At 33.9% G+C, this 15161-nt stretch overlaps 1 non-coding gene across 1 annotated transcript; it reads left to right on the forward strand.

The window, feature by feature from the left end:
* Window positions 1-4160: 4160 nt before the first annotated feature.
* Window positions 4161-4267, forward strand: LOC128291233 (small nucleolar RNA R71). The gene has a single exon (XR_008281009.1). It is a non-coding gene; the product is annotated as a small nucleolar RNA R71 (small nucleolar RNA).
* The last annotated feature ends 10894 nt before the right edge of the window (window positions 4268-15161 follow it).

Consider the following 15161-nt stretch of genomic DNA (forward strand, 5'->3'; position numbering starts at 1 on the left):
GAAATTCCCTATAGGATAAAATGACCGAAATACCCCCATAGGGTAAAATGACTGAAATACCCCCATATGGTAAAATGATCAAAATACCTCCATAGGGTAAAATGACTGTAATACCCCTATAGGGTAAAATGACTATTTTGCCCTTATGTGATAAAATGACGATTTTGCCCTTATGTGGCAAAATGACTGTTTTGCCCTTGTATAATAAAACGACAATTTTGTCCTTATGTGATAAAATGATGATTTTACCCTTATGTGGAAAAATGGCTGTTTTGCCCTTGTTTTAAAATGACTGTTTTGCCCTTATGTGTTAAAATGACAGTTTTGTCCTTATGTTGTAAAATGATGGTTTTGCCTTTATAAGGTAAAATGACTATTTTGCCTTTATGTGGTAGGATGACTGTTTTGCCCCTATGTGATGTATGTTCATATTTTAGCATGCTATGTGTAACTTTATTGAGTACATGTTTAATATTATGATATGGCATGACATGTTGCATGATGCATTGCATGGGGATGAGCTTATATATGATTGGAGGAAGTGTACTGTATTGGCAGCTCTGCTGTAAACCACTGATGGCTCTAAGCATATTATATTGGCTGCTCTGCTGCAAATACTATTTAGTACCGCAACCGATGCTAATTCTGGAGTGTAGGGATGGGTGGGTTGATTATATCCCCACATGGAGTGTAGGGTTGGACGGAGATGAAGTGTAGAGGCTGGATGGGTAGGACTTGCATACTGTTTACTGTTACTGCACTGTTTACTGTTACTACAATGGGCAAGGCCCAAACACATAACTGTTTCTGTATTGAGATGGTTTAAAGCCCAAACTGATCTTGTCATTGTTACTAAAAAGGGCTTAGGCCCAGACTGTGTTTGTTGTCTGATTGATTGCTTATACGGGATTACACACTGAGTTTTCATAAATTCACCCATCTATTTTAACTGTACAGGTAATCCCCAGTCTTTGGCAGATCGGTGCTGCGAAGGACTCAAAAGTGGCTACACAACCGCTCTTGCTTCCTCATTGGATTTTTAATTTATAAGTAGTTTATTTGGGTATTTTTATGTAATAAGGCCTCTATAATTTTTAATTTTTGGGGTTTTATTTACTTTGCTTTATATCTACTAGTAGTAGGATACAGGTTTTCAAAAGATATGCATGATTCACCAAAATACCATGAATACACAAAACCGTTTCAAAAGCTTTCGCGATAAACGAGATTTTGAAATTAATAATGTTTTAAAGTAAATGCTTTTGATAGTGACGCAAGGTTTAAAATTACTTTCTAGATCACACAAAGAGGCTAAATAAACATTGGGCTTTTCAAACGATATCATGCTTTACGAAAAACACTTCAATGTGACATCGCTAGATTAAGCCATAACATCCAAGCCGGGTTTGGGGCTTTACATAAAATTTCCTCATCTTCTTCAAGTGTGTGCCAAAAATTAGAAGAGCCATAGCTAGCATTTTTCTTTAACTTTCAAGCTCCATTGTAAGTACACCTTACCCTTATTTTTAATGTTCTTTATGAATTTCAAATCCTTGAAGCATGATCTACTTATATCTAGCCTTATTTTGAGTTAGGGTTCATGTTTAAAAATTGACCCATGAGTGAGACGCATGTATTTTGATGTTTAGTGGAGGAATATTAAAGTTTGATGTATGGTAAACATCTTTTACTAAGTGGTTTTTCATGAAAACATCTAAAAATGACTTATTTTTAAAGTTTCTAAAAAAAGTAGTAAGATGTATGATTTGATGAGAAATGTGGGTTGTTATGAGCATGTTATAAGTTTGACTAGGCTTGGGTAACAACAAAAATAAAAGTTTGACTAGGCTTGGGTAACAACAAAAATAATTACATTTCATTTTACGAGCCTAGGGACTAATTTATAAATATGTAAAAGTTTAGGGGTAAAATTGTAATTTTTCCAAAGTATGATTTATGGACTGTTTTAAACAATGTGATAATTAAATAAGTGAAATTTGCTATTATAGATCAAGAAAAATGGAGTTCAGACCTAAACCAAGGAAAGAAAAAGGCTGTGGACTAAATCGAATAATTAGCCATATTTTGGTATCGAGGTAAGTTCATGTGTAAATAATGCAATGTTATATCATGTTTTAATGTTCTATTAATGTATGAGTCTCTATGTTTAATTTTTATGATGAGTGTATGAACGACGTTATAGTTTATGAGCATGACATTGTGAATGTGTTCGACGAATATGTGACATCGAGAAAATCCCGTTTGAACCTTAGGAATAGATTAGGATACGAGTGACATGTCACTAGGAACTATGTGATTATGAGCTCATGATATTATGTGTATATGTGACTATGTGAATTGGGGTGCTAGTCATATACTTCATACCAGTGGCTGGGTAGCTCGACATGCGTTGCGAGTACCTGTCAGCTTGTGTGAGCAGCCTGTGTAGTTACGTCCTAATTGTCAGCTTGTGTGAGCAAGCCCATGATTAGCTTGAGAGCGAGCAATGTGTGATATGAGATATAAGGTAGCATTGGCTACTTATGTGGCAATTATGTACAAACTTTTCATATATCCTATAATATTCTAAGTGTTCAATGGGTAAATCAGTGAGATATGTAACAAGTCAATGATGAGGAAATATAAGAATGTATTACGAGTTGGTATAGGTAAGTATGAAAAACTCATATGAAGGAGCTCGATATGTGATGAACTTTTGGTAAGATTGAGAATGAGTAAGTTATGCCTATGTAACTATGGTGACATATATGTAAATTATGTTATGTTAATTGTATAATATTCATGCTCATGTTGCTAATTATTTGCATGTGAACTTACTAAGCTTTATGCTTACTCCCCTCTCTTTTCCATTTTCTTATAGTATCGCCAAGCTAGCTCAGGGATCAAAGGACATCGAAGCTCGATTTACATTATCAAACTAATCTTTTGGGTATAGTGAATTCAAGTATTTTGAGTATGACATGTATAGGGACTTGGTCTTTTTGTTGTATGTCATATTGGCTTAGCCAAATGTGTTGGCTTATAATGATTTGATGATTCATTTTGTATATGGCCATGAGATATGGCCCATATTAGTCATGGAGATGTAATCCTATTCATATATGCATGCATGTGTTATGGTCACTTATGATGTGGTTAAATGCATTTGCCATGGATGAATTGTGAATATGATCATAGATGTTTGATGATGGAATTGTGAGTAAATGGCATAATAAAAACTAAGGCATGAATGTATAAAATGAAAGTAAATTGATGTTACATATTGCATGTGAATTGGTAAGCTTGGTCTAAATAAAATATGAAGTCTTAAGCTAGCATAAATTGATAAGAAGTTAATATGCATGAGCTATGTTTATGAATGTGTAAGTGCTCATTTATATCATGTAGGATGCCATTGAGATGTTTAAGTGTGCATGTGTTATTGAGGGTGGAAAAAGGCTTGGAAAATAGCCTCAAAGTTGTCCACACAGGTAGGCACACGGGCATGTGTCTACATCGTGTGTGACATACGGTCTGCCCCATGGGCGTGTGATCCGGCTGTGCATCCCCTGCACCCTAATCGAGTTTTTGAGACCAACATGAATTTAGCCAATATCTCCTTAAAGCTTGATTTCTTCTTTTGCTGATAAGGTTGCTAAAAACCCGAAAAGGGTTGTCACCTTTGATTTCCTTAACCACCCTAAGAAAAATTTAGATGGTTCTTCTACCCTGTATTATAGTTATTGCTATAGGGGTTATTTTGAGGTCTAGAATTGTTACTTGTAAAGTTGACTCGATCATGCTCCATGCTAGAGCCGAAGGGTAAACATTCTGAAGTAATCATCTCCTCTCCATTCGCATCACATTGCATTACCGGGTTTACGTACTTATAGAAATTCAAACCATCAATTTTCTTACCAAGAGCTTCAACCTGATTTCCCAACATAGAAACGACATCAATATCAAAAACTCTGGCTACCTTTACAAGTTTTACTCATGTAACTTGCCACTAATAATTATTCAGTGTCATCTCCTCAATAAACTCTTAGGCTGCCTCAGGTGTTTTGTTATTCAATGTTTCGCTAGCTGCTGAATCAATCATTTGTCTAGTTGAGGTGTTCAAACCATTATAAAAAGTTTGAACTTGGAGCCATAAAGGTAATCCATGATGATGACACTTTTTCAATAAATCCTTAAACCTCTACCATGTTTCATAAAGTGCCTCAATATCAAATTGAATAAAAGAAGAGATGTATTTCCTCAACTTAGTTGTTTTAGCCGGTGGAAAATATTTTAACAAAAATATCTTAGTCATTTGAGTCCAAGTAGTGATAAAACCTCGTGGTAAATAATTTAATCATTGTTTTTCCTTTCTTTTTAACAAGAATGGGAACAACTGTAAGCGTATGACATTATCAGTAACACCATTGATCTTGAAAGTGTTGCAAATCTCTAGAAAGTTAGCAAAATGATCATTCATATCTTCATCTTGTAACCTATCAAAATGAACATAATGTTGTACCATTTAAATTATGTTCAAATTCAGCTCAAAATTGTTTACAGTAATAGTCGGCCTGACAATACTCGATTCAGCCCCAATCAGAGTGGGCTTAGCATAATCATACATAGTACGAGGAGTAGGACTAGCTGAGGTAACTGATTATTTTGATTATCACCCATCTCCACAGTAATATCCTTTTCCTCTTGATTGTCTACTATATTCTGTTGATTTTTCCTTACTTCTCTAACCTCTCTACGATTTCTACAAGCCTCTAGTCATAAACCAAAAGAACTTGTCAGAATCAAACAAAAGAAAAAAATTAGAATGTAAAAATTAAATAAAAAATATTAAAATAAAAATAAATATGGCTAAATTAATAGAAAGAAAGTTTTCCTAATATTTTAGTCCCCAGAAATGGTGCCAAGAACTTGACGCAGTTGTAAACAAACCAAAAATCTAGTAAGACAAGTGCACCTATCAATTAATAGTATAGCTACAGTGAGCAAAGATATCGTTCCCATAAGAACTAAAAGTACTAGTAATTGCCATCTTTCTATTGTTTAACCGACAACTTGGAATGATTAATTAAAACTAAAATTAACTAAATTAATTAACTAAAGAACACATCAAAGAAAAAACTGGGAAAGTAAACGATTAACAACCAAGTAGCGAGACAATACCCAGGAAAGAATTTAGCTAGATTTCATATGTCATTATCAATCTAAATTATGCTAATATCTTTCTTCAAGACTAAGAGTAACTGACTTTAGGTTGATTAACTGGAATTTCTTTCTAATTAAAATCCCTATTATCGCATTAACTCGATCTATGAATTCACTCATTAGATTTGACTCTAATCCGATACATTTATGTCATCCTATTTCTATGATTGCATGCAACTCCACTCAATTATACTAGATCTTTTCTTAAATAGGGTCTATTCCTTCTATGATTTAAGCACATCAAACATGGATTGATAATCTAGAAATATTAGATCAAGAATTAAGCACAAAGAAGTGAGAACAATATCCAAGTGTTTATTGCATAAAAATAGAAATCAAATAACAGAATCCATCCTAGAGTTCATCTTCCCTAGGTATTTAGAAAATTTGTTCATGATAGCAAATAAAAACATCTTAAAGACAGTATAACCATAAGAAACAAATAAAGTCATAATAAACTTCAAAGAAATCAAAAGGAGATCTTCAATCTTGATAGAAATTTGCTTCAAAGTCGGCTTCAATTATGTTTTTTGAGTTGTTTTCTTGAGTATTCTATGACGACTCTATCCTTTCTTCTTATTTTTTTCATATATAGGTATTACCCGAAAAACCTAAAACTCGTACTTTCTTGCATACTTGGAGTGTAATTTACGAAATCGATACGGTCTGGCACATGTCTGTGTGGCAGCTTGTGTGACTCTCACATCCATGTGCCCAGCCCGTGTGGCCCTTTTACCTTGCTCTAATTTTTTGATTTTCACTGTGTTTGTCACTTGTTTGTCACTCCTTTTCTCCCAAATGTTCTTCTAAGTATAGAAATAGGAATTGGAAGGATTAGGAGCATAAAATTCACTATTTCAACATAGAATAATCACCTAAAAATGCATTAAGAATGGGATTAAAACATGTTACTTTTGACACTTATCATTAAGCTAGAAAAGTAGAGAAACCAATAAGAAAGTAAGGTTCTTAACCCTTCTGTGTACATAAATGTTAAGAAATGAAGATAAGGATCTACATAACTATTTTAAGGGTTCTGCATTTTATGAAAGGTAAGCTTTTAAGATGTAGTGTAAGTTTAACCAATAGGATTTTTGTTGTAAGTTGCTGCTAGGAGAATGGAAGATCTAATGTACAAGAGAAGGAATAAGCTATGTAAACAATAAAGTTTTAGGTAAGTTCCAGACTCCAAGCCTACTGTTATTACCTACAAAATTAGGTATGCCATGTTTGCATAAGCATTAAATATGATGATATAAGCATGCATTACATGACTGTGGGATAAACCCGAAAGGGATAGATGAAGTTAGGATGGGGAAAGGGGAGTGAACCTATTAGTTATTGCCTTGGATGAAGCTCTGGACCTTATGGAGGGAACATTGCGATGTTGGAGCATCAGGGTTAAGTGGTGTAAAGAAGGTAATGGGAGAAGGATTTAGGAAATAAAAATAATGGAAACTCGTATCTATTGCCGGAATAGGTACGAGGCATTACCAGTGTTTACTGAAAATTTTCAGATAATTCTGAGTCATTTATTATTCATATTTTGAAAATAATCATAACGTCTCTTTATTGGGCCCTCGAAGCCCCAAACATACATTAAAAACCAACCGAAATTAAATCGGGATCATAAAAAAATTTCACAAAATCTTAAATTTTATTTCCATCTAAGTACTTACCATTTCAGTGCTTCTTATAATTAAACATGTTACCATTCAATCAATAGCTTGACACTTGTCTAAGCGTCAATCATCATTGTTAGTATACTTGCATATATTTCATATAAATTCAATGTTTATATACTTATTTTCTCGACATGTCACACTTGAGTTTAATAATTGTCTTTAATTACATAATTTTTTGTATCAACATATCAAAGATAATCATATATGTACATGTCATGAAACATATCATTCTCTTACCGCTTTCTTCATAAGCATATATCATTCATTTCATTATATCAATATTTCATGCTCCATCATTTCCATATATTTTATGTATATTTATTCCGGTAATAGCTTATATCAAACTTAATATAAATTATATTCCATGTACTTATACTTATTTAATTTATCTATCTTCATAATTATTTCATATAACCATTCGTCATCTGATACATATTACCTGAATATCAATTGTTCAACAGATGTCATAGCGTCTCCCATCCACGGTCTTATTTATCTTTGACATTATGCTATAGTGTCTTTCAACTATGGTCTTACTCATTTTCTGTCATGTTGCCATGGTATCTTTCAATCATGGTTTTACACATTTCATATCAGGTTGCCATGGTATCTTTCAACTATGGTCTTACACATTTCATATCAGGTTGCCATGGTATCTTTCAACCATGGTCTTATACATTTCATATCAAGCTGTCATGGTATCTTTCAACCATGGTCTTACACATTTCATATCAGGCTGCCATGGTATCTTTCAACCATGGTCTTATACATTTCATATTAGAGAGCACACTCATGAACCTCATCCTTACAAATGGGATTACCGGTCCAGGCTAAATCCTCAGTAATATAAACTCATAGAGTATTGTCGGGATTATCGGTCCGAGCTAAATCCAATCGCAATGACAATTACTCTAATGAGCTTGGATCCAATTACTAGTCCAAAGCTAAATTAGGACCCTAATTTGGATTACCGTCCGGCTAAATCCATTTTACACATATTCTTCGGAGGGCTATATCAAGATAGGATCACCCGTCCGGGCTAGATCCTTTTTACCGTCAATTCTTTTTTAGAGATCCATCAAATTTTCCTTTCATTCAACCGGGATTTCTTCCCATTTTATCAAATATATCAATGTTTCATAAATTTTCATACAATGAACATTCAAATCATATTCACATCAATAACATACAATCTCAAGCATTTAAGAATATAATTCAAGTTACACGAACTTACCTCATTGCTTGTTTGTGTTTATAATTTCATTAATCCGATATCTTTTCTTTTCCATGATCAAGTCTCATATTTGAGTCGTCCGGATCTTTATAAATAAATTTGATCATCATTTTCATTCATTTCATATTCTAATGCATTTAATTAATGCTCTAGGCAAAATTACTATTTTGCCCCTAAACTTTTAATTAATGACGATTTCATCCTTAGGGTCAGGAAAATAAAATTCTCACAATTTAATCCTTATTTTCAGCTATTATTCTCATACATATTGATAACAGTCCATGAATTCTATAAAATATCAAAATTTTCCATAATTTCAACACTTTTCAATTTAATCCCTAAAACATGTTTTCCCCCTATCTTGAACTAAATTAATAATTTTATTCAATTTTGTAATTTAAATAATAAAATAATCCATTTCATGAAATTTGGTCATTTCTGACATTTTTACAAAATTGCCCATACATTTTTACTTTTATTCAATTTAGTCCCTGAGCCTAAAATATGCAAATTAGCCATGCTAATTGAATATTCATATATGTTTTCCTCCTCCTCCTCTCCATTCCACATCCTTAATGTATATAACGCACTTGTAAGTAACATTATCTATATATAATTTTTATTATTTACTTTTATGAATATTCAAGCTATCCATTTGTGTCATAGTCACTAAATTATTTATATATGGAGCTATAGAGCTCCAGATTAAGATCCAGAAATTTTTCCTGAAACTAGACTCATATATTTTCTTACCATAAAATTGTCAGAATTTTTGGTTCAGCCAATAAGTACAGTTTATTCTTTAAAGTTACCCCTATTCTGTTGTCTGACAGTTCTGACCGTTATTTACTAAAAATGAATTATCTCCTCGTACATAGTTTGAATGGTATTCCCATTTATTTATATTAAAAATAGACTCATTCAAGATTATAAACATATAAATTTAAGCCCATAATTATTTCTATCCAGTTTTTGATGATTTTCCAAAGTCAGAATAGGGGAACCCAAATTCATTCTGAACTTGTCTCACAAAATTCATTATATTTCATGATTTACAAATCCATTTCTTACACCGTTTCTTCTATAAGAAACTAGACTCAATAAGATTTACTCTCATATTTTATTCATCCTATAATTCGATTTCTACAATTTTTGACGATTTTTCAAAGTTAGACTACTGCTGCTGTCCATAACTATTTTAGTGCAAGATATTAATTACCATGTTATAATACCCTTATTTTCTTTTTCTACACCATTTCTCATCACTTTCTCTTATTTTCTCTTCACTAACATATCAAGAAGATAGGACCTTATGTAAGAACATTATTTCCATGCTTTGTTAAAAATAACAAACTTAAAAACATATTGAAATCTTGATGTACTTACCTTTTCTTATTGACTTCAATCTTTAACTTGATTTTTCTCTCTCCTCCAGCTTCTATTTCTTGAATCCAACTTGATATTCTTGCTCCCCATCATCTCCTTGCTATCTTTCTCTCTTGATGGCTATGGAAATTTTTTCAATTTTTAGGTGAAAATAATGAATTTTTGGAGGAAGGACTAAATTGTAAGAAAAGGAAAACTTTCTTTCTTCTTCTTCTTCTCACGTTAGTTGCATGAGAATGGTGATCATCCTCACCTTTCTTTCCTTACATATATATATTAAATAAAATAATAATAAAATATCATTTAAAAATCAATTCAAAGTTTTAAAAATCAATTCAAAATATTAATAAACTAATATTTATTTATTTAATTTATCTAAAATATCTCCAACATCATCATTGTCTCTAGATTTCTCTCTCTTCCAATTGACCATTTTTCCCTTTGTAATATTTTAAAATTCCAATCTTGAGTCATCACTTAATTTGGTAAAATTGCAATTTAGTCCCTCATAATTCTTCACCTGTTCAATTTGATCCTAATTCATCAATTTTCCTTGGTTTCTAGATCATTCCACCCTTAAAATATTTGCACTATTAGTCCTTTAACTTTTCATATTTACACTTTAATCCTTCAAATTTTGAGTATTTATTCTTGGGCCACAAAACTTTTCTCACTTTTACAATTTAATCCTTTCTTGAATCAATATGTCATAATATACTTCCCAAGATTGACGTAACTCAAAATTTCCCTTTTTGTCACTTTATTTCCTTATTTTACTATATCACGGATAATATTTTACTATAAAAATTTTCGGGTTATTAGAGGAAAGGTATTTATCGTTATGATGGTATCAACTGGTCCTTCAGGGTGACATCATGATGATGGTGTATGGCATAAAACCATAGATGAAAGAGGCTATGATAGTCTGATATCAAGTGTGTACCATAAGACCATGGATAAAAGATGCCATGGCAGTAGGGTACAAGTATAAGGTATCCAATATATGGTGTAAGAACATAGATGAAATATGCTATGACAACCAAGTATAATGAGTAAGACCATGGATGAAACACTCCATGCCATCATAAAATAGTACGTCGGGATGATGAACCGATGTAAGACCAGGAATGAATGACACTATGGCATCATACGTTAGTACACCGAGATGGTGTACCAGTGTGAGACCACGAATGAAAGACTCCATAGCATCTACAGAGATATTTCACCAGGATAGTAAACACGAAACAGAGATAGTCCGTTGGGACAATAAACACATAATAGAGATAGTCCATCAGGGAAGTAAACACGAGATAAATTTCACCAGGACAATAAACGCAAGGTAAGTCTTTCAGGACAATAAACAAGAGGTAGGTCCGAAGGGGCACAAAGAATGAAAAAGAAGGGTATAAGACCATAATTGAAATATTGCAAACTTAAAGTCCACCATGGAATAGATGTAATGAGTCCTCAGAACCTCTAGTGAGGAGTATAAGCCTATGTACAATGTATAAGAAAACACACAGGTGGAATAAGAGGTAAAAGAAAGTGTAAGTAGAGGCAAACAGATCTTAAGGAATCCACCAATATTGATGAAAGCGGTAACGTGGATGTAATAATCGACAAGGCATGGGCGAAAGCCCAACAAGAACCAGGGAAAGAAGATTGTGCGGGAGTTAACCTAAGAATGAAAAAGATAGTAAGGGAAAATGTTTGAGGATAGCAAGTAAGGATTCGACATAAAGAGCCACAAGGGAGAGCTTAATGAAGTTGTACTCGATAAGTAGACCTTGTGGAAAGAATAAAAAAAATCACTTCTAGGATAAGAATTTTGTCAAAGAGATAGTGTGTCTATCAAGACTATTCCTATTTAAGGAAGGTCTAGTGCAGGTACACCGTAGAAAGGATAGCTCCATAAGAAGGAAACGAGAAAGTGAGATTTCAAGCTTGTATAGTCGTAGTAATGAAAAGCTACTAGTTCAGCAAGTTAGACCGCCTTTCCCTTATGGAGCAGAAAAGTATCCAAGAAAAGGTCGGTGTGAAAGGAAAATTATTGGAAGTAATCCCATCACTCCAAAAAAGAAGGTGGAATGATAACGTGTTCACCAAAATGGTGAGGCCTGCTGAAGGTCGGTACAACGTGGAGGTGACAACAAGTCAATGGAGACTAGTGTGTTTGGGAAGAGGGAGATCTCTAAGGTCTGGTCCAACCATGGAAGTCTTCTAGGGAAAGTATGTCCTAAGAACCTTACCTTGAGGAAGTAAAATGTAAATTTATGTTTAGTTTATTTTACATCTGTTGCCCTCTAGCGACATTGTTATTTGTGAGTGGCTTAGAAAAGGAACTCACTAAGTTCTCTTGAACTTATGGAGTTGAATAATGTTTGTAGGACTTGCGAAGTTGATCGAGGACTCAGAGGAGGGACCAAGCCAGACGTAATAGAGATTGAGGATTGCTATCAAATCGAGTCATGCACATAGGAATGGGGTACTATTGGAGGGTATGCCTCAGAGTCATAAATAGCGAAACTAGATAACACAACTAGAATCTGGATTTTTAGGACTGGTAATCCTTAGCTAAATTTTAATATTCCCTTGTGAACTAATAGCCTGGTTAGAAACTGAACTGTGAGGATCTAAACATTTAGCTGCATAAGGCCCTTAGTTGTAAGAATTATTACTTTCAAATTTTAGTACTCAATAGTTTATTTATAGATTATTTTATAGTAGCTAAGTTAGCAAAATTAAGTATAGGTCCATTGTGATGCTTCATACCCAGAACTGGAGGATGGGTTGGGTGTGGGGTGTTACACTGAGTTTGTTGAATATAAAGATGATGATCCACTCATGTATGACGAAGCAATACAGAGTGCAGATTCCATGGACTCCAACTTAGTGTGAGAAAGCTGAAATAGATTCTATGGACTCCAACTCAGTGTGAAAACTTGTAGACTTACCGAAAGGGATAAAACACATAGGGCGTAAGTGGATCTACAAGAAGAAAAGAAATATGGATGGTAAAGTGGAAACTTATCAGGCAAGAATTGTAGTAAAAGGTTATACTTAGAAAAAAAAAGGTATCGATTACAAAGAAACCTTCTCTCTGGTTGCCATGCTCAAGTCAATCTACATATTATTATCCATTACGATGGCTTTCGATTATGAGACATGACAAATAGATGTCAAGATAGTGTTTTTGAATGTCTATGTTGAAAAAAGCATCTATATGATGCAATCCATTGGATATATAGCTAAAGGGAACTAGTGTAAAGTTTGCAAACTATTTAGATCCATATATGAACTTAAGCAAACATCTTACTCATGGAATCAAAGATTTGATCAAGCGATCAAAACTTTTGGATTTGAGAAAAACATAGAGAAACCTTATGTTTATAAACATTTAGGGGATGAAAATGTGGTATTTCTCATTCTATATGTCGTTGACATTCTACTCACTGGGAATGATGTAGGGACTGTATCGGTTAAACTGTGGTTAACTTAATAGTTTAGCATGAAGCACCTGGAAGAAGATAAGTTTGTTCTAGGCATTAAAATCCTAAGGGATTGAAAGAACAAAGTGATAACACTGTCTTAGGCTTCATACATAGACAAGATATTGGAGTGTTATGCAATGACAGGTTCAAAGAAGGGAAATCAACTCTCTGTCTCGAGATTTCATCTTTCTTTGAAGGACTGTCCTAAAACAACTAAAGAAAGGGAGAACATGAAAAGGGTTCCCTATGATTCAACAGTAGGAAGTCTCATGTATGCTATGTGCATGCCCAAGTATCTAGTTTGCATTGGGGTTGGTATGTCAATATCAGGCGAATCCGAGACCAAGACACTAGCAAGAAGTTAAGCATATGCTCAAGTATTTATAGAGAACGAGAGATTATATGCTTGTTTATTTTGGAGGAGATCTTACTCCTATCAGATATACTGGTTTTAACTTCCAATTGTATAGGGATCAAGGAAATCGACATTAGGCTATGTTTTTGTCCTAAGTGATGGGTCCATTGTATAGAGAAGTGCAAAGTAGAGTTGTACTACTAACTCCACTATGAAGGCCAGATATGTTGCTGCTTTTGAGGCTACTAAGGAAGAAATGTAGCTTCGAAAGTTCCTTAAAAATCTTGAAGTTTTTATTGGTATGGGAAAAGCTATCACACTGTATTGTCACTATAGTGCGCAATGGCTAATACCAAGGGGACGAGAAACCACAAGACGACGAAACATATTGATCACAAGTATTACATCATGTAGCGCCCTCGACCCGATCTGATTCATCGGATCTGGATCTCGGGTATTAATCTTCTATTATGGACTTATCCAAAACAAGACATGCTAATTTTCAACATTTACATCTTATTTATGAGTACATTCCAACTAACTTACAACTGGTTGTACTATAGACAAACACAACCATGGTTTAAGACTTCTAATAGCAATGACTTACAAGTGAATATCATAATTTAAATACATTATTCTATTTGTTTTATGCATAGTAGCCTTTAGAAATAACACTAATAATAGTTGTGTTGTCAACACATTTTGAATGGATAATAGCCCTTCCCACCATATTTGGTGTAACCTTGGCATCATTTCTCCTAGCATACCCTTAAACAACTCACTTGTAACAAAAAACACATAGGTAAGTTCGTGAGTACTTAGTGTGTTAAACTTCATTTACCTGCATTGTGCCAATGCAATACATTTGGTGAATCAATAATCCTCTCGTTGTTCTTTATTCTTCAGCTTGTCTATAGCGAGTACAGTTCTAAAAATCCATTCTTCTTATCTTAGACATTATCCCTTAACTTGAAATCATGCTTTACCCTTCTCTTTCCCCGATTCAATGCTTACATTTTTTACCTAGGCCTTCTCGAGGTTCCTTAGATATTCCCACTCTAAGCTCTATACAGACTAGGTAATGTTATCCGACTTGATCTTCGAGTCCATTTGACCCATACCTTGAGTTCTGTGCATATCTTGGAACTTTCAACTTTTCTGTACATATCCTAAAACCATGTAAACCACACCAAGACATTTTGGAACTTCCAACTTTTCTGTACATATCCTAAAACCATGTACACTAAGCCACGCGTACTATTCCTTCAGAGTTCGCCACGCGTACTATTCCTTCAGAGTTTTCCATACACATATCATTCTTCCATGATTTTCCATACTTACCATTCTTCAGAGTTATCCACTTATATCATTTTTTCAGAATCCGCCATAAGTAGTGTCCTTCAAGATTTATTCTTGGGAGCCTTTCCAACTCACACCACAGGTATATCCCATTCTGTGGGTGTGTCGTGAAAACTTCCTCTATTGGATTTGTCAAAGAGAATGTTCCTTCAAAACCTACCACAATGACCTATCCTTCATTCTTTACCATGAAAACTCCAAGTTTAAAATTCGCATTTCATATCGTTCTTTTTCTTCTTCGTCAGGAATTCCATTCCTTCGGAATACGTCAGGGAAATCATTTCTTTTCCTTCAACCTTTTGAATAGAAACGTCCTTTGTTTGCCACGGAAGTCTCCATTCTTCTTAGATACCACAAAGCCTTCTATTTTTTGACATGTTTACAATAGAGATTAACCTAACCTAGCATTACATGAGGTTTGCCCCTTA

This window comes from Gossypium arboreum, chromosome 3 (assembly GCF_025698485.1).
Source record: "Gossypium arboreum isolate Shixiya-1 chromosome 3, ASM2569848v2, whole genome shotgun sequence".
Taxonomy (NCBI): Eukaryota; Viridiplantae; Streptophyta; class Magnoliopsida; order Malvales; family Malvaceae; genus Gossypium; species Gossypium arboreum.